Below are 20235 nucleotides of genomic sequence, written 5' to 3'. Positions count from 1 at the left end.
CGTTTTCAAATATATCCACTCTGGAACCTGGTTTCAAAAAATATCGGTTTCACTCTCCCAAAACGCCGGATCCGTGTGGATGAAATGCCTATACGACATAAAATTTATGCATGTACAGCGAAACGCGTCTCCGTGTGGACGGGGCCTAAGACTCAGTTTTCCTTGTTCTTCCTCATTTGAATTCAGCCTGGGTTTAATCCTTCATTAGATGAATCTGATTGTTGATGTTCTGACAATTCTGGATTGTTTTATATTTTGAAACACATCTTGGAATGTACAGTGGCCTGTAGCACGAAGCCGGTTTCAGTTTTTACCCAGGTAAGTTCACGTTTAGTTTGAGCAAACTCTGAGTTTTCGGGCTCAGGAAGGTGGATTGGTTTTGAGCGAGTTTCGTTACCATAGTAACTTACACTACACAGCTACCCTGCTCCCGAGCAGGTTTTATTCTGGTTTAGAGATCACAAACCCAAACTGGACCAATCAGCTGTGAAGAAAGTGTCATATCTGATGCAGTGAAGCCACTCCCCCGTATTTCTCACTCCAAATTAAAGCAGTTCACTGTCAAAGGATTTTAGAGACAAAATTGCCTAATTTTTGCAGCTAATTATTTATTATGTTTGTATTATATTAATTGTAATTGTTTATAATTCATATAGTATATTCATATATTTATTAAATGAAGTGGCAATTAATTTTAAGCTTCACATTTAAAATAATATATATATATATATATATATATATATATATATATATATACTGTATATATATTGTATTAGAGTCTTACACACAGATAATGTAGAGTCGTGCATTAATTTGAGTGTTGACAGCTATTATGGGAGTGGCTTGATGGAGCTCAGGAGAGGCAGATAACATGATTTTGACCCTTTAAAGACTTCAATTAATGCTGTCACGTAACAAATCTGTTCAAAATTAAAAGTACATTTGAAATATGAATTGCTAATTACTACACTGAAAAAAAAAAAAAAAACGTAAAGCCTCTACAAATATTAGAAGTTGTGAATATAAATAATTGAGAATCATTGTGACTTGGGCCCTTTAAGTCTCATTAAAGACCATTTGTGCTGTTAGGGTTACAATTGAGTGACTCCTCAACGCCTACGAATTCAGATGGGAATGTTAAAAATAAAAAAAATCTCTGAAATGCTGAAGAGCTTTCTTGCCAGCAGTTAAAAGAAAACTATCTATCTGTGGTAGCATTCAGTTGCTGCTGTGTTCACATTGCACAATGGATTGGCAACAGGAGTTTACACACTGCATGACTTCACAATAGGAAGAATCTCTGACAACTGTTTGGTCCACAAACTATGTTTCACAACCAAACACACACGAGAAGAAATAAGCAAATAAATCCTGTCTGAACTTCCCACTGCCCATTACCTCGTTCTCTCAATGGCTGTAGGTCATCACCAATGTATTTTTCAGTCAGAACTCATTTCACACAGCAGGATTTTGAGCATAATTAAATTCTCCCAGAACCCATCTTTGGTAATTCACATTGCATGATTGTCACTCGTGTGAACAAACACTGATTTGCTTCAGATTTTGGGCATTTATCAGTGATTTCGCAAAACCAGTCAGGGTGAAAATCGGGGCTAAAATTGTGCATTGGAACTTGGCCCAAGCAGATTGCTCCACTCCTTTAGGACTCAAGACCACATGACACACTCAAGGCTGTTTTTGTATTCTCACATATACAACACTCAGACAGCATCCAAGGTGGTTTACACCATTTAAGAAGGTACTTACAAAAAAAATAAATAAAAAGGCACCAGTCTGCTTTAAAATATACACATTAGTCAGACTAGAATCGGCCACAGTGTTACACACTGCCAAAATTAACCAAGATTTAGTAGTTTCTTATTTCTGTGCACACTTTGATTATATGCAGAACACATTCCAAAATACTTAGCCATACGTCACTCAGGTAAACTCAGACTCATAGTTCTTAGATATAGTAGTATGCCCTCAGCCCAGTTTAGAAAAAAAATAAAATCTGATTAACGAGACAGAAGTTAAACCCTTGTGTCACGCCCCAGGTTAGCAACTAAAGGTTGGATAATGTTCATGAAAGTTAACCACTTGTTCAGATGCCTGGACTCATGACCTTACAAAAGGTAATGGAACCTTGTTTTAAAAGTGTAGCCCGAGAAACAAACCAAGAACATGCATTTAACTTAAGACTGAAGTTTTAAAACAAAGCCATCATGGAGTTTCAAAGTGTTTATTAAAAATGCTAGATTTACATGATCAGAGTAACTTTCTCCACTAGAAACCACAGTCTGCTCACTAGAGATGGTCTTGACATGAGTGTCCCTTCCTGTAAGAGAAGTGTTAGAAGTGTGAAGGCCACTTCAATTCTCAGTTCCTCTAGTCAAGTTTGAGCAAGAACTCACTCGTCCTGCCGCAGCTTTGCTCACAGGAGCCAGAAGATGGATGGCACACCGCTGTACTACAGTGGATGAAGATCTGACAGGGAGGAAAAGAGGGTCAAGTCATAGAATCTATAAGGAGTGAAATTAAAGGTTCTAGTAAAAGGGGGGGGGGGGCATACGGTTTCCTGCAGAGGAGCCAGTGATGCAGGATCTACAAACGTGAACATCTTCACAATAAAGCGCTTGTAGTGCGTTGGGAACTGAAGACCAGAAGATCCAGTTACTGGAACCAGTGTGGTCAGGTAATGGTCATCCTGGTAAGGGCATCTGAAAGGGAAGAGGTTAGAAAAGCCCCAGACTAGCTGGATAAACATTGGCATTACACTCACCCATCAACCAGAAGGTCCCACTGGGGTAGACTGAGTGAACTGGGGGTGGAAGTTGCCCAGCAGCGTCCCAAGCATCAGGACAATGGTTGGGGTCGGTCCTCTCCATAATGCGCACCTCAACATACACAGGCTCCCGCAGGACTTTTGTGATGGGATAATCAGCGTCACTGTAGTAGGACGTGTAGGCCTCATCCCCTGAGGAACACCAGTGATTAAACAAACTGGAGTTTCAGAAAATCTTAAGGCAAACAGGACTATTACCTTCAGCACACCCTTTGGTGACACATTGGCCAGTCTAAGCTCAACCCTGAGGGGTCCAGGGGCAGCTACTGGTGGAGGTGGCGGAATAGTGTTGACCTCCACAACCAGAGCTTGCACAGAAGTGCCAGAGTACCTACACTGGAAGAGAAGCCTGGACAACAGACCGTGAGCTTGTAACATTTGGCAGAACAACGATTAAGAACAGCATAGATCACCTACTCAAAGTGGGCTGTCCCTTGTGATTGAACCAAAATGGTCCAATCCCCACTTCATACGAGGAGGTCATTCTGTTCTCATACACCACATAACCACTTTCCTCCTGCAAATAGCAACACTGTTGGCATCCAGTCCATCATAGGCCATACAGAAAACCAGAAGCAGCTACTCACCATCACTCTTGTGCCACATGCGGTCACAGGGAACTGGTATACAGCAAAGGAAGGTGTGGACCCCACAGGACTGCAAGGTGGGTCACTTCCTCCCAGTAGACTGACTGAATCCAGACTCAGTCGAGGCAGTGTAAAATTCTCTAGCCACCACCACCACCACAAACTGACCATCTCTTATACACTGGGACAGTCACTGGGAACCAAAGGTACAAGAGCAGGTTAATGTTGAGGATAAGTTTAACTGAGAGCAGAACACTGACTCACACTCTTACCTGCCCTTCCCATAGTAAACACTGCTGTCCACTAAAGCAGCAGTGATAGCTTCACATTCAGCAATACTGATAACCAGGTTTGTCCACATTGGATCTGCTCATAATCAGCTACAGCACATTTGTCCAAAGGCTCAGCCTTCGCTACTGGCTTCTGAATCTGAAGCTTCTGAGGAAACTGCTGATCAGTCTGCTTGAACTGGCTTCTGAAACCACTGGTCAGTTTGCTGGAGCATCAGAGCTTGAGGGTTCTGGGGCAGTTTACTCAACTTACTCAACTTTGGAAGAGCATGACAGAAAGCACACAGTGCCAATACCTGAAACAAACACCAACTTCCAGCCATCATCCAACAGTTAACCACACACATTGAAATACTGCACTTTGGTCTTTTTGTACTCTACAGATCTCAGCTAATTAGCTATAGTCCCTGCCTCTTCATTAACAATCATGATTCTCCAAACGAGTGTGAACTCATGCAACTGGGCGATACTCATTGGTTCTTAAGACTCAATTTTCCTCGTTCTTCCCCATTTGAATTCAGCGTGGGTTTTATTCTTCATTAAGCTCGAGAGACACTGCACAATTTTCGGCTGTCCCAGACAAAAGATGGGCATCGTGAAAACAATGTGGCGATTTCTGTGATCGTGGTGCCTAGTCAGTGGTCCTATGTCGTACAGTGAGAGAGGTTCAAAGACGGCCGTTGTCACAGTCTTGCAACCAAAGATAGCCTACGACAGGGATAGGCAACTTCGGTCCTGGAGGGCCACTGTCCTGCAGAGTTTAGCTCCAACCCTAATTAAACACACCTGAACAAGGCAATCAGTGTTTTCGGGATTACTAGATAGATACAGGGCAGGTGAGTTTTTATGAGGGCTGAAGCTAAACTCTGCAGGATAGTGGCCCTCCAGGACCGGAGTTGCCTATCCTGGCCTACGATAATGTTCTGGCAGTGTCAGAAATTCAGCATGTTCATCGCACGGTGTGTTTGCAGTTAAGACCCCACGTTTAATAATTTTAAAATGATTAAACTTATGTTTTTCTTTTGATCTCTGTGTGAAACTAGACATAAATTAAATTCAGTTGATTCCTTTGGATAGTCATATATTTTCTTTCTGATGCCTCTCATACTTTTGCATCCAACCGTTAACCCACAGTATGAAATAACTGCACTTGGTCTTTTTTGTACTCTACAGATCTCAGCTAATTAGCGATTCCCTCCCGCTTCATTACCAATCCTGAGTCTCCAAACGAGTGTAATCCATGCAACTGGCATACTCATTGTCTTAAGACTCAATTCTTTCCCCTCGATTCTTCCCCATTTGATTGCAGCGTGGGTTTTATTCGGTCATTAAGCCTCAGAGACCTGCACCTTTTTCGGCTGTTCCCCAGACAAAGATGGGGCATCGTGAACCACTCGTGGCGATTTCTTTCTGTGATCGTGGCTCCTAGTCCAGTGGTCCCTATGTCTGACAGTGAGAGAGGTTCAAGACGGCCGTTGTCACAGTCCTGCAACCAAAGATACCTACTCCAGGGATAAGGCCACTTCGGTCCTGGAGGGCCCTGTCCTGCAGAGTTTAGCTTCCAACCCTGAAATTTAAACACACTGAACAAGGCAATCTGTTTTTTCGTAGTACTAATAGATACAGGCAGGTGAGTTTTTGTTAGGGCTGAAGCTAAACTCTGCAGGATAGGGGCCTCCAGTACAGGAGTTGCCTATCCATGCTACGATAATTTTCTGGCAGTGTCAGAAATTCAGCATGTTCATCGCACGGTGTGTTTGCAGTTAAGACCCACGTTTACTAATTTTAAAATGATTAAACTTATGTTTTTCTTTTGATCTCTGTGTGAAACTATACATAATTAAATTCAGTTGATTCCTTTGCATAGTCATATATTTTCTTTCTGATGCCTTCTCATACTTTTGCTGCAGCAGAAATGTTTATTCCTGCCTTGTAAATACATTTAAATTTATTACATTTTTAATAACGACATCTCTTAATCTTCAGCAGAAAAGTGAATAGCACTCACTCTCCCAAGAAGTGAATCCAGCTGACACTTTGCTGATGCTCTCCACATGTTTCGTGTGATTGGCTGTTTGCTGCACGTGTCACACGTTCAAGCAAGTGCTCCAGAGTTAACCACAAACTCTGGATCGAACTCTGAGTTGACAGAGAACAGTTATATCGAGCTTTGTGTGCCCAGTGAACCTGACCTAGACCAGGTTGGCTTTATCGGGTTTGCGAACTCAAAACTTACTCAGCAACTCTGAGTTTGTTCATCTCGTTTCATGCTTCAGGCCACAGGCCTGTATCTTCAGACTGGCTCAAAAGAAAGTTGGTTTAACATAATCATGATTACACTGAAGCTTACAGTGACACTGGAATCCTGTCCCAGACATAGCTTCTCTATTCTTAAATGCTGCATTTATATATTTCAAGTACAGTCAATTATATTGTAATGTAAGTGATTTTTAATATCCTGCACACATTGTAAGATCAATTTCCTCCGGTATAGCCCAAAATTTTATTTACCAGGGAGCAGGTTAGCCCTTCTCTCATAAGGAAATAATACACCTCATAGATTTAGTGAAACACAAATTTATTTAATATGTTTCTTGTCAGAGGATAGGCTCCACCAAGGTTTTTCTCTCTATTCAGCTAAATATGCTAAGAAACTATTTTACTCACCACCATCACCTTTGTCTGGAGTGGCAAAGAAATGCTTTTACATTTACAATTATTCATTTAGAAGATGCTTTTGTACAAAGAAACTTACAATTGACGAATACAACAAGTGATTCATCATAAACAGGCAAATACACACAAGCGCTCATAATACAAAGTTTCAGACATAGCTCAGCGGTGTGTTTCCTAAAAGCAGTGTTAGCTAACGATTGAACCCTATAGGTAACGCCAGAGTGTGTGACTACAGTTGCTTTTGGGAAACACACAACAGATAAGTACAAGCTAGAACAGAGAGTGATTAAGGAAAGTGAAAGATTAAAAAAATAAAAAATTTTGACGAAAGATGAGTTTTCAACTGTCGCATGAAAATCGTCAGGGATTCAGTATTCCGGATGGTCGTGGGAAGATCCTTCCACAGCCAGTATCAGTGAACAAAAATGTTCTGGAAAGTAATCCGTTGGCCTCAATGCCTATGGATTCAGATGGGAATGTTAAAAATAAAATATCTCAAGAGCTAAAGAGCTTTTTTGCCATCAGTTACAAGAAAACTATTCAATTCAAGTTTATTTGTATAGCGCTTTTTTCGATACAAATCATTGCAAAGGAACTTTACAGAAAATTAAGTTTCTACAATATTAGTAGTAGCTTATCAGTGATTACTGTCAGTTTATGTGCATATGGCAGAAATGCACTATCTATCTACGGTAGCATTCAGTTGCTGCTGTGTTCACATTGCACAATGGATTGGCAGCAGGAGGTTACGCACTGCATGACTTTACAATAGGAAAAATCTGACAACTCTGTCTGGTCCACAAACTACATTTCACAACCAAACACACGAGAAAAGAAGCTAATAAATCCTACCCGAACTTCCCACTGCCCAGTATCTTGCTTTCAGGTTTTTGAGCATAATTAAATTGTCCCAGATCACATGTTTGATAATTCATATTGTGAGATTGTCACTTGTGTGAACAAGCACTGATTTGCCTCAGATTTTGGGCATTTATCAGGGATTTCACAAAATCTGTCAGTGAAAATCAGGGCTAAAATTGTGCAACGTGAACTCTGCCCAAGCAGATTGCTCCATGCCTTTATGACTCAAGACAACATTAAAACAAACTCAAGGAAGCTGTTCCTTGTATTCTCACGGCAACTAAAGGTGGTTTACACACAAAAAAAACAAACAAATTCCAAGCACCATCAGTCTGCTCTACAATATACATTACTGGAACTAGAATTGGGCACAGGTTTTACACATTAACTGCCAATATTAACCAAGATTTTAAGTAGCAAAATCTCACTGCCACTTGGATGTTATATGCAGAGCACAAATTCCTAATATGGGACAAAATACTTAGCCATACATCACTCAAGCAAAGACTCCTAGTTCTTAGACAGTATAGCAGTATGCCCTCAGCCCAGTTTAAAAAAAAAAAAAAAAAAAAAAAAGGAAATAAAAAGTCTGTTTAACTAGACAGTTGATAAACCCTTATGTCATGCCCCAGGTTAGCAACTGGAGGTTGGATACCTCGTTTATGAAAGTATAACCACTTGTTCAGATGCCTGGACCTCAAAGCATGACCTTCCAAAAAGGTATAGCTTACTTAAAGTGTAAGGCCCAAGAAAACAAAACTAGGAACATGCATTTAACTTCAGAGTCTTAGTTAGAAGACAAGACCATCATGTTGTTCAAAATGTATATTAAAAATGCTAGATTTACATGACAGAGTAACTTCTCCACTAAAACCACAGCTCTCCACTAGAAGATGGTCTTGACATGAGTGTCCCTCCTGTAAAGAAGTGTTAGAAGTGTGAAGCCACTTAAATTCTCAGTTCCTCTAGCAAGTTTGGGCAAGACCACTCGTCTGCCGCGCTTGCTCACAGGAACCAGAAGATGGATGGCACACCGCTGTACTACAGTGGATGAAGATCTAACAGGGAGGAAAGAGGGTCAAGTCATAGGATCTATAAGGAGTGAAATTAAAGGTTCTAGTAAAGGGGGGTGCATACGGTTTCCTGCAGAGGAGCCAGTGAAGCCGGATCTACAAATGTGAACATTTTCACAACAAAGCGCTTGTAGTGGGTTGGGAACTGAAGGCCAGATGATCCAGTCACTGGAACCAGTGTAGTCAAGTAATGGTCATCCTGGTAAGGGCATCTGAAAGGCTGGGAAGAGGTTAGAAAAGCCCCAGGACTAGCTGGATAAACACTGGTACTCACCTGGGTCAACCAGAAGTCCCACCTGGGGTAGACTGAGTGGACTGGGGTGGAAGTTGCCCAGCAGCCCAGCAGCATCAGTGCTGGGGCCGTCCTTTCCATAATGTGCACTTCAACATACACAGGTTCTCGCAGAGGATCTTTGTGATGGGATACTAAATACCTGTAGTAGACGGTAGGCCTCCTCATCCCCCTGAGGAACACCAGTGATTATTAAACAGGAACTTTAGAAGAGCTTTAGGCAAAACATAGACAAAGTTACTCAGCACACCACCCTTTTTGGTGGACATTGGCTATCAAGGTCTAAGCTCAACCCTGAGGGGGTCCAGGGCAGCTACTGGTGGAGGTGGAGGAATAGTGCTGACTCACAACCAGAGCTTGCACAGAAGTGCCAGAGTACCTACACTGGAAGAGAAGCCTGACAACAGACCATGAGCCAGCATTTGTCACCAGGAACAACCATTAAGAACAGCATAGATCACCTATCAAAGTGGCTGGGTCCCTTTGAGAACCAAATTTGTCCCATCCCCACTTCACACGGTGAGGTCATTCTGTTCTCATACACCACATAACCACTGTCCTCCTGCAAAGAGCTACAGATTTCATCTAATTAGCTATAGTCCTCCTCTTCATTAACAATCATGATTCTCCAGACTTAAGGGCTAGCAGTGAGTTCATATTGCAATTCTCATTGGTATTAGGGAAGACTCTGTTTTCTTCGTGTTTTTCCCTACATGTTAATCATACATAAAAAACTCCCAACTTGAGCTTATTCTAATCTGTACCATGCTATTATTATTTTCTGATTTGTCGGCCAGTTTGAATTTAGCCTTGGTTGGTATCCTTCTAATAGCTTGAATCTAATCTTGATTTGTTTTGTATTTTGAAACACATCTTGGAATATACAGGCCTGTATCTTCAGACTGGCTCAAAAGAAAGTTGGTTTAACATACTCATTGATTACATTGCAACTTTGAGTGATACTGAATCCTATATCACCAGCCATAGCTTGCTCGATTTCTTGAATGCTGCATTATAAATGTGATGCAAATACAGTCAATCATATAATATATGTAAGTGCTCTTTAATATCCTGCACACATCGTGACTCCAAGATAACAGGACTTTTTAGGACTTAATGACTACAGACCTGTGGCTCTAACGCCTGTCTTCAGTGAAGTCATTTGAAAAACTGGTTCTGGCTTACCTGAAGGGATATCATCACTGGATTCCCCTGCAGCTCTTGCTTAATCGATGCAAACAGGGCCGTGGATGAATGCAGTAAACATTGGACGGTGCATTATGTTCTGCAACATCTAGACAGACCGGGGACTATGTGAGGATCCTGTTTTGTGGACTCCCAGCTCGGCCTTAAACACGATCATCCCAAACCTCCTCCTGCCCTAAACTAACTCAGCTCTCCGTGCCCCACCTCCGTTCTGTCAGGGGATCAACAGCTTTCCTGACAGACAGGCAACAGCTAGTGAGGCTGGGAAAATACACATCCAGCACCCGTACAATCAGCACCGGAGCCTCCCCAGGGCTGCGTTCGCCTCCCCCACTGCTCTTTTCCCATGTACACTAATGATTTGCACATCTAAGGACCCCCTCTGTCAAGCTCCTGAAGTTTGCAGACTACACCACACTCTCATCCGGCCTCATTCAGCACGGTGGACGAAGTCTGCTTACAGACAGGAGGTTAAAGAGCTGGCTGTCTTGTATCGACTTCTCAACAACCTGAGAGCATAACACGTCTCAAAACAGTGGAGATGTATCGTGGACTTCAGGAGAAACCCCCCTGCTCTCCCCCCCCACTCACCATCATGAATAGCACTGTGGCTCGCAGTGGAGTCCATACAGGTTCCTGGGAAACCACCATCCTCTCAGGACCTGAAGTGGGATCATTCACAGGCTCCAGCAGAGGTTGTCCTTCCTTCGCCAGCTGAGGAAATTCAACCTACCACAAGAACTGCTGAAACAGTTTTACTCCACTGTCATTGAATCCATCCTCTGCACTTCAGTAACTGGCCTGGGTTCAGCTCAGCTCGGAAATCTGACCTCAGAAGACTACAGAGGGTAGTCCGGACTGCTGAGAGAATCATCGGCACAACCCTCCCTTCTATTTTAAGAACTGTATTATCCAGAATGAGCAAAAGTCTGGCAAAATCACTCTGGACCAACCTCACATCCAGCACACTTCCTCTTTGAACTGTTTGCCATCTGTCGACGCTACAGAGCTCTGAGCACCAGAACGACCAACACAGGAACAGTTTCTTCTCTCAGGCACAACTCCATCTAATGAACACTCGATAATAACTGTGGAACACACTACACTATTTATATTTACAGACACATACACTTATTTTTTGTGTACACACATACTAGTGTACCTTAATTTTTTGGTGGCACATATATACCTGTACATACACAACTGCTCATTGTAATATACCTGTCATACAATTGGTCAATTTGTGTATATTGTCATGTTCTTACCTACTATTTGGTATTCTTTTTGTATTTTCATATTTTTTATTCTTTATTATGTGTTTTTTGTTTCTGTCGCCGCTGTCATTCTGTTGCACTGCGGAGCTTCTGTCACGAAAACAAATTCCCCGTATGTGTGAACATACCTGGCAATAAAGCTCATTCTGGTTCTGATTCTGATCCTTCCTATCCACAGCGTCTAAACTCTGGAACAATCCTACCCAGCATTGTTAGGCAGGCAGATACAGTCTGTCAGTTTAAATCTAGATTAAAGATCTATCACTTAAAAAACCTGGCTTACACATAATACACTATCACATTCTTATATATTCAACCGTTAAAGGATGGTTAAGGTGTGCATTAATTAGGTGAAGCAGAACCAGGGAACACTTCCCATAGCACCCAATGTACTGCTACAATTGATTAAGAATGCATCTGCACTAATATTAGTCTCTTTCATTCTTATTCTGAGGTCACTGTAGCCACATGGATCCAGCCCCTATCCAGACCAGATGGTGGATCAGCACCTAGAGACTCCACCTCTACAGCCCTGGAATGTCAGCAGAGACCATGGGTGCGTCTCAATATCCCTCCTCATTTCCTTGATCCTCCATCCCACGACCCAGAAACCCGATCAAGCACAGCCATCTTGAAGGACATCTCAATTCTCTAATTGCACTGTTGGGAGGTGTGAGGATCGAGGAGGCTTCCTGAGGAGCTATGAGCGTAGGATACACAGGTGTATCCTTTGCGGAAGTGTTTTTCATTGAAAAACCTGACACCACATTTAAATTCTCCTCCCCCTTCACGTCTTTTGTAGTAATTTTAATTTATATTTGAACTTTTGCAGTTTAAATAAATCATACATGTCATATATTTCAGACAGGGCATCTTGCTTTATTAATATTTATTATGAATGTCTTAAATAACAAACTTTAACAACATTAGGGCAGATCCCTTTAGCGCAGCCGATGACGCTTTGAAGGGACGCTAAAGGGTGCGAGGACATATCATTTCACTTGATTCAATTCCTCCATCCTCGCGTCTTTTCCCTGTGTCCTTCCCTCGCATCCTGAAGGGGTAGAGCTAAGAATGCAAGGAAAGGAAGCGAGGAAAGGAAACGATGGATGCACAAATAAGAATTTAGAATCACCCCATATCAACTAGAGGAGGAACCAGACGAGTCCTCTGCGCAATCTGACCTGTGTTTTGCGCCTGGAATTAAAGCAGCGCCATGCTGTTTTCTGTCTGGTCATCGAAGAGAACTGACCCCCCCTGTCCTGAGCACTCCCGGTTCTTCCCAAGGTTTTTTTTCTCCATTATCTGACATCCATGGCAGGTTTTTGGGCCCGTTCCACTGTCATCGTTGGCTGGCTGTAGAGTTGGGGACACTTGCTTTGAGATGCACAAACACTATTGAAAGAGTAGCTGAACTGGATGATAATCACCGATCAATGAACTCTGACGTTATCTGGAAAAATGTTTTGATTATCCTCTTTTTGCCATTAGACACAAAATATTTTCCTGTTGACACTTGTCTAAGCTCTTTGACAATCCGTAATGTGTGAAAGCGCTATACAAATAAATGCAACTTGACATCGTAAGATTCCATATCCTTCAGTATAGCCTCAATTTTATTTACCAGGACGTAGTTTTAGCCCTTCACTCATATGCAAAACAATAGACCTCATAAATTTATTGAAATGCATCTGTGGTTCCCACAATATCTAAGAGGCGTAAAAAAAAAAAAAAAAAAAAAAAAAAAAAGCCTGTCTGCTGTTCTATACACACACACTACTGGGAAAAAAGCTTGACAAAACTTAGAGAATTGTGACACAGTTTGACCTTAACATGACAAATTTTACCCAAGATAAAAAATAAAAAGTCCCCATTATACAGATTAATAATCACAACTCTAAGTTGATACCTTTGTGCTGTCCCCAGTGTAGCAACTGAGATTGGATAATAATTGTAAAGTTACTGTGTTGGCTTTGAATAGAAGCTTGGACTCAAATGCATGACCTTACAAAATGGTACTCTGGCGTGAAAGTCATTTTTAATAATAGTGTAGCCCACGAAACTTAAGACTTCCTCAAGGTCAAACAACAATGCCATCATGTTGCGCGCAATGTTTATTGAACCGACTAGATTTACATGATCAGTATAACTTCTCCACTAGATCACCACAGTCTGCTCACTAGAGATAGTCCTTAGACATTGGTGTCGTCCTTCCCTGTAATCTATGAAATGTTAGAAGTGTGAAGGGCAATTATAAAAGTCTCAAGTTCCCTCGAGTCAAGTTTGAGCAAGAACTCACCTCGTCCTGTTCCGCAGCTTTGGCTCCACAGGAGCCAGAAGATGGTATGGCAACACTGCTTTCACCGTGTACTACAGTGGGATGAGATCTGACAGGGAGAAAAGAGGGTCAAGTCATAGAATCTATAAGGAGTGCAAATTTAAGGTTTCTAGTAGCGGGGGGGCATCCAGTTTTCCTGCAGAGGAGCCAGTGATTGCCGGATCTACAAACGTGAACATCTTCAAAACAAAGCGCTTGCAGGTGGGTTGGGAACTTGAACACCAATTGATCCAGTCCCTGGTGGAACTCAGTGTGTGGTCAGGTAACGGTCATCCTGGTAAGGTGGGCATCTGAAAGGGGGAAAAGGAGGTTAGAAAAGGCCCAGACTAGCTGATAAATATTGGTATTACGCTCACCCATCAACCTGGAAGGTCCCCACTGGGGTAGACTGGAGGTGGACTGGGGGTGGAAGTTTGCCCAGCAGCGTCCCCAGCATCAGGACAATGTTTGTGTCAGTCCTCATCCAATAATGAGCCACCTCAACATACAACAGGTCCCGCAGGACTTTTGTGATGGGATAATCAGCCTCACTACAAGTAGGGACGTGTAGGCCTCATCCCCTGATACACCCAGTGCATTAAACAAACTGGAGTTTCAGAAAATCTTTTGGACAAACCAGGTCTATTACCTTCAGCACACCCTTTGGTGACATCATTGACCATTGGCAAGTCTAAGCTCAACCCTGAGGGGTTCCAGGGCAGCCACTGGTGGAGGTGGAGGAATAGTGTTGACCTCCACACCAGAGCTTGCACAGAAGTGCCAGAGTACCTACACTGGAAGAGAAGCCTGGACAGACCAGTGAGCTTGTAACATTTGTTCAGAACAACGATTAAGAACAGCAGATCATCACCTACTCAAAGTGGCTGTCCCTTGTGATGCGAAACCAATGTCCCATCCCCCACTTCATACGAGGAGGTCATTTCTGTTTCTACACCACACCACATAACCACTGTCCTCCTGCAAATAGCAACACTGTTGGCATCCAGTCCATCATAGGCCATACAGAATAAAACCATAAGCAGTTACCCACCATAACTCTTGGTGCCACATGCGGTCACAGGAACCTGGTATGCACAGCAAAGGAAGGTGTGGATCCCCACAGGGACTGGCAAGATTGGTTCGATTTCCTCCCAGTAGACTGACTGAATCCAGACTCAGTCGAGGGCAGTGTAACATCTCTAGTCACCACCACCTACCACAAACTGACCATCTCTTATACACACTGGCACAGTTCACTGGAACAAAAGGTACAAGAGCAGGTTAATGTTGAGAGTCAGTTTAACACTGAGACGCAGAACACTGACTCACTCTTACCTGCCTTCCCATAGTAACACTTGCTGTCCACTAAAGGAAGCAGTTGATAGCTTCATTCAGCACTACTGATACCAGGCTGTCCACATTGGATCTGCTCATAATCAGCTACAGTAACATTTGTCCAAAGGCTCAGCCTTCGCTACTGGCTTCCGAATCTGAAGCTTCTGAGAAAACTGCAGATGAGTCTGTTGAACAGGCTTCTGAATCTGGAAGCTTCTGAGGATCTGCTGATTAGTCTGTGTAACTGGCTTTATGAACCACCTGGTACGTGCTGGAGCATCATGCTTGAGGGTTCTGGGGCGTTACTCAACTTGGAAGGCAATGACAGAAATCACACGTGGCCATACCTGTCACCAACCCACCCCAACTTCCAGCCATTGTCCAACAGCTAATCACACTATTGAGATACGCCCTTTAGTCTTTTGCACGTCTACTATATTTCCGCTACTTACTATATCCCCCCCCTCCCTCTTCATTAACAATTTCATGATTCTGCAGACTTGCGCAAGTGGTGAGCTCATGCAACTGGGTAATTCTCATGATTCTTAAGACTCTAATCAGTTTTCCTTGTTTTTCCCCCCCATAATTAAACATATATAAAAACCCACCACTTGTGACTTTAATAAAAATTACAATGCTAGGTACTATTTGCTGCCATTTTGAATTCAGCCTTGGTTTTATGCGACTTCATTTACGCTGATATTGTTTAATTGTTGATGTGTTGTAACACATTCTGGATTGTTTTGTCATTTGAAACACATCTTGGAATATACAGGCCCTGTATCTTCAGACTGGCTCAAAAGAAAGTTGGTTTTAACGAACTCATGATTACTTTTGGAAAGATACGTGAACCCGTTTCCAGCCCATAGCTGCTCTATTCTTAAATGCTGCATTATAATTAATTCAAATACTGTCCAAACGTAGTTATTATACAAATTGCTTTTAATATCCTGCCCAAATTGTGCAGATCCTTTTCCTATGATTAGCGCCCAGACTCTGGAACAATCTAGCTAGCGTTGTTCGGCAGGCAGACACACTTTGTCAGTTTAAATCTAGATTAAAGACCTAGTTCATTTTAAACATGACTTACACATAATACACAATCACATTCTATAATTCAGAAACCCATTAAAGGATTGTTAAGATCCATTTAATTGAGGTGAAGCGGAACTGGGAACACTTCCCATAGCACCCGTATTGTAGGGCTGCTACATCGTGATGAAGAATGGCATGCTACGCTAATATTTAGTCTGTTTCATTCTTATTCTGAGATCACGTATGGTCCACACAGATGCCGGTCTTATCCATGACCAGGATGGTGTATCAGTACCTAGACACGATTTCTACAACCCTGTAATGCCAGCAGAGGAACGTCAAACTAAGATAGAGCTGTAGGAGGCAGATCCCCTGTGAAGCCCTCGTCAGACCATCGGCAGCAAGACTAGTTCCCAGCTCAGTTCTGACCTGTGTTGCAGGCTGGAATAAAAGCACCCCATGCTGGGTTTTGTCTGATTAAAAGGAGAACTGGCCCTCCAACTGAGCCTGGTTTCTCCCTCCATTTCGTCACTGATGGATTTTTGGTCCATTGCCACTGGTGTCTTTGCTTGCTTAGTTTGGGGCTACTCAACTGATGCACAAACACTATTGGACAGGACTGAATCACATTAACTGACTTTTCTGGGGAGCGAAAAAAAAAAAAAAATTTTTCATTGCCCTCTTGCATTAAATATTTTCCTTTGACACTGTAAAGCTGTTTTGGACAATCATATATTATGTAAAGCGCATACACAAGTAAAGGTGACCAGCCACCTGCCCAAGAATATCCTTCAATATACCCCCAAATTGTTAGTCACCAGTGTGCAGTTTAGCCCCCCTATCACCTAAATGTAAGTACACCTCAAATTTGAAAAACATCTTTATTGTATTAAGGATCTAAAAACGAGCACATTACTGGACTTCGACTTGCAAAAAGTTCAGAGAATCAGGCATAGTTTGTCTCAACTGATTTAAACCCCCCCCCCCCCCACCCACTGCTCTGTGTGCACTTGGATTATGTTAAGTGCAGAGCAACAAGTTCCAACTATGGACACACCATACTTGGCCACACATCACAAGTAAACTCAGACTCCTAGTATTCCGGCATAGCATAGCCCTGGGTTCTCAGCCCATTTTAAAAAAAAAAAAAAAAAAAAAAAAAAATGAATGAAAAAAAAAGTTATTCATAACCCTAATTTGTACCCTTGTGTTGTCCCCAGGGTAGCAACTGGAGGTGGATAAAGGTAGTTATTGGTGGACTGTGCAAAGCCTGGACTCTATGCATGACTTTACAAAAAGGCACTGGTAAGTTTAATAGTGTAGCCCATGACATACATGCACACTTCAGGCTCTGCTCAAGGTCAACATACAGACAGAGCCATCATGTTGCTTCAAAATGTTACGTTAAAATGCTAGATTTACATGATCAGAGTAAAACTTCTCTCCCACTAGAAACCACAGTCTGCTCACTAGATGACTTGGTCTTGATCATGAGTGTCGCCCTCCTGTAACTGGAGAAATGTTAGAAGTGTGAAGGCCAACTTAAATTCTCAGTTTCCTCTAGTCAAGTTAGAGCAAGAAACTCACTCGTCCTGCCGCAGCTTTGCTCACAGGAAGCCGAAGATGGATGGAAACACCGCTGTACTACATGGGATTGAAGATCTGACGGGAGAAAGAGAGGGTCCAGTTCATAGGATCTAGAAGGAGTGAAATTAAAGGTTCTAGTAAGGGGGGGGGAGGGGCATACTGGTTTTTCCCTGCAGAGGAGCCAGATTGATGCCGGATCTCCCAAATGTGAACATCTTACACAACAAAGCGCTTGTAGTGGGTTGGGAACTGAAGACCAGAAGATCCAGTCACTGGAACCAGTGCGTGGTCAGGTAACGGTCATACCTGGTAAGGGCATCTGAAAGGGAGCTAGTTAGAAAAAGCCCCAGACTAGCTGGATGTAAATATTGGCATACTCACCTCGTCAACCAGAAGGTCCCACTGGGGTAGACTGAGTGGTACTGGGGGTGGAAGTTGCCCAGCAGCGTCCAAGCATCAGGACAAAATGTTGGGGTCAGTTCCCTCTCCAAATGCGCACCTCACCATACACAGGCTCCCGCAGGACTTTTGTGATGGGATAATCACATCACTGTAGATAGGACGTGTAGGCGCTCATCCCCTGAGGAACACCAGTGATTAAACTGAAATTTCAGAAAATATTTAGGCAACACCAGGACACTTACCTTCAGCACACCCCTTGGTGACACATTTACCAGTGGCCAGTCTAAGCTCCACCCTAGAGGGGTCCAGGAGGGGCAGCTACTGGTGGAGGTGGAGGAAGATTGTTGACCTCCACAACCAGAGCTTGCACAGAAGTGCCAGAGTACCTACACTGGAAGAGAAGCCTGGACAACAGACGGGGTGAGCTGTAGCATTTTGGCAGAAAAAAAAAAGTATTAAGAACAGCATAGATCACCTACTCAAAGTGGCTGTCCTTGTGATGGAACCAAATGGTCCCATCCCCACTTCATACGACGGAGGTCATTCTGTTCTCGTGCACACCACATAACCACTGTCCCTCCTGCAAATAGCAACACTGTTGGATCATCCAGTCCATCATAGGCCAAGCAGAATAAAACCAGAAGCAGCTACTCACCATCACGTCTTGTGCCACATGCGGGTCACAGGGAACTGGTATACCAGCAAAGGAAGGTGTGGACCCCCACAGGACTGCAAGGTGGGTCACTTCCTCCCATTAGACTGACTGAATCCAGACTCAGTCGAGGCAGTGTAACATCTCTCTAGCCACCACTACCACAAACTGACCATTCTCTTATACACGGGACAGTCACTGGATCAAAAGGTACAAGAGCAGGATTAATGTTGAGGATCAGTTTTAACTGAGAGCAGACACACTGACTCACTCTTACCTGCCTTCCCATAGTAACACTGCTGTCCACTAAAAGCAGCAGTTGATAGCTTCACATTCAGCACTACTGATACCAGGCTGTCCACAGTGGATCTGCTCATAATCACTACAGCACATTTGTCCAAGGCTCAGCCTTCGCTACTGGCTTCTGAATCTGAATCTTCTGAGGAAACTGCAGATTATTCCTGTTGAACAGGCTCCTGAATCTGAAGCTTCTGAGGAAACTGCTGATTAGTCTGTTGAACATGCTTCTGAAACTGCGGGTCAGTTTGCTGGGCATCAGACTTGAGGATTCTGGGGCAGTTTTTTACTCAACTTTGGAAGAGCATGACAGAAAGCACACAGTGCCAATACCTGAACCAACCACCAACTTCCAACCATTGTCCAACAGCTAATCACACTATTGAGATGCTGCCCTTTAGTCTTTTTGTACTCTACAGATTTCAGCTAATTAGCTACAGTCCCTCCCTCTTCATTAAACAATCATGATTCTCCATAACTTACATTATTGATACTCAAGCAATTGGGTGATTCTCATTGGTTCTTAAGATTAAATTTTTATCTTTTTTCATTTTGAACCTAAAGGCACAAACTTGCTGAATTTCAAAAATATCGTACTAATCTTAAAAAAGTTTGCTTACATCTCAGTGATGCTGACTTTATTTTCCAAATTTACTCGTTTCATTTCCTTGGGGGAATTAGCTTTCACTGAAGTATATAAGTGGAAGTTTATTGAAACCACTGGAGAATACAGAGTTAAAGAGAACCAGTCCTGACAGCTTTTTATTCAAGATCAGACCTCAGACTTCCTCCAGTAAACATGATTGCAATAAAAAAAAAAAAAAAAAAAAAAAAAAAAAGCAATCTAAAAAAAAAAAAAAAAAAAAAAAAGCAATCTTTGGACAAGACCCCAGCTACAAACACCAATTTTTGAATGTGTTATTTTTTTTCACAACCTCTAAATACTACCAAACTTTTGAACATATTCAGTACTTCAAACACATTATCAAACACAATTGAAATATTATGTAGTTTCTTAGCACTATGGTCAAGATGCCTTCCATGATCTGTCTTTGATGGTGCAAGATCAAGCATTCATTTTAATATAAAAAAGTAACCTACACTACATAAGCACTGACATGGTTTAGTATGGAAGGCATTTTACACCACTGAATAAAAAAAACAAAAAAGGTAATTGTGACTTTTTATATTGTACAATTCTGACTTTTTTTCTTGCAATTGTGAGATATAAACTTGCAATTCTGAGAACATTTTTTTCGTCCTTAAAAAATCGGACTTAATAAACTCGCAATTGCATGAGAAAAAAAGTCACAATTTTCGAGATTTAAACTCGCAATTCTGAGAAAAAAAGTCATAATTGCAAAGAAAAAAAGTCAGATTCCGAGTTTTTTATCTCACAATTCTGACTTAACTCGCAAAAACTTACAAATAATTTCATTACAGTACTTGAGTACATTTTTTTCTACTTTCTTGAGTATATTTAAATTGTGATACTTTTACTTTTTA

The 20235-nt window shown here is 42.2% G+C and overlaps 3 pseudogenes; all 3 read right to left on the bottom strand.

Annotated features, from left to right (window-relative positions):
• Window positions 1-2180: 2180 nt before the first annotated feature.
• On the bottom strand, window positions 2181-5106 carry LOC109113292 (annotated as a pseudogene).
• A 3118-nt stretch (window positions 5107-8224) lies between these two features.
• LOC109113291 lies at window positions 8225-15039 on the bottom strand (annotated as a pseudogene).
• A 2473-nt stretch (window positions 15040-17512) lies between these two features.
• On the bottom strand, window positions 17513-19089 carry LOC122144751 (annotated as a pseudogene).
• Between the last annotated feature and the right edge of the window lie 1146 nt (window positions 19090-20235).

This window comes from Cyprinus carpio, unplaced genomic scaffold (genome assembly GCF_018340385.1).
Source record: "Cyprinus carpio isolate SPL01 unplaced genomic scaffold, ASM1834038v1 S000006754, whole genome shotgun sequence".
Classification (NCBI taxonomy): domain Eukaryota; kingdom Metazoa; phylum Chordata; class Actinopteri; order Cypriniformes; family Cyprinidae; genus Cyprinus; species Cyprinus carpio.
This window is presented reverse-complemented; position numbering and strand designations above follow the sequence as displayed.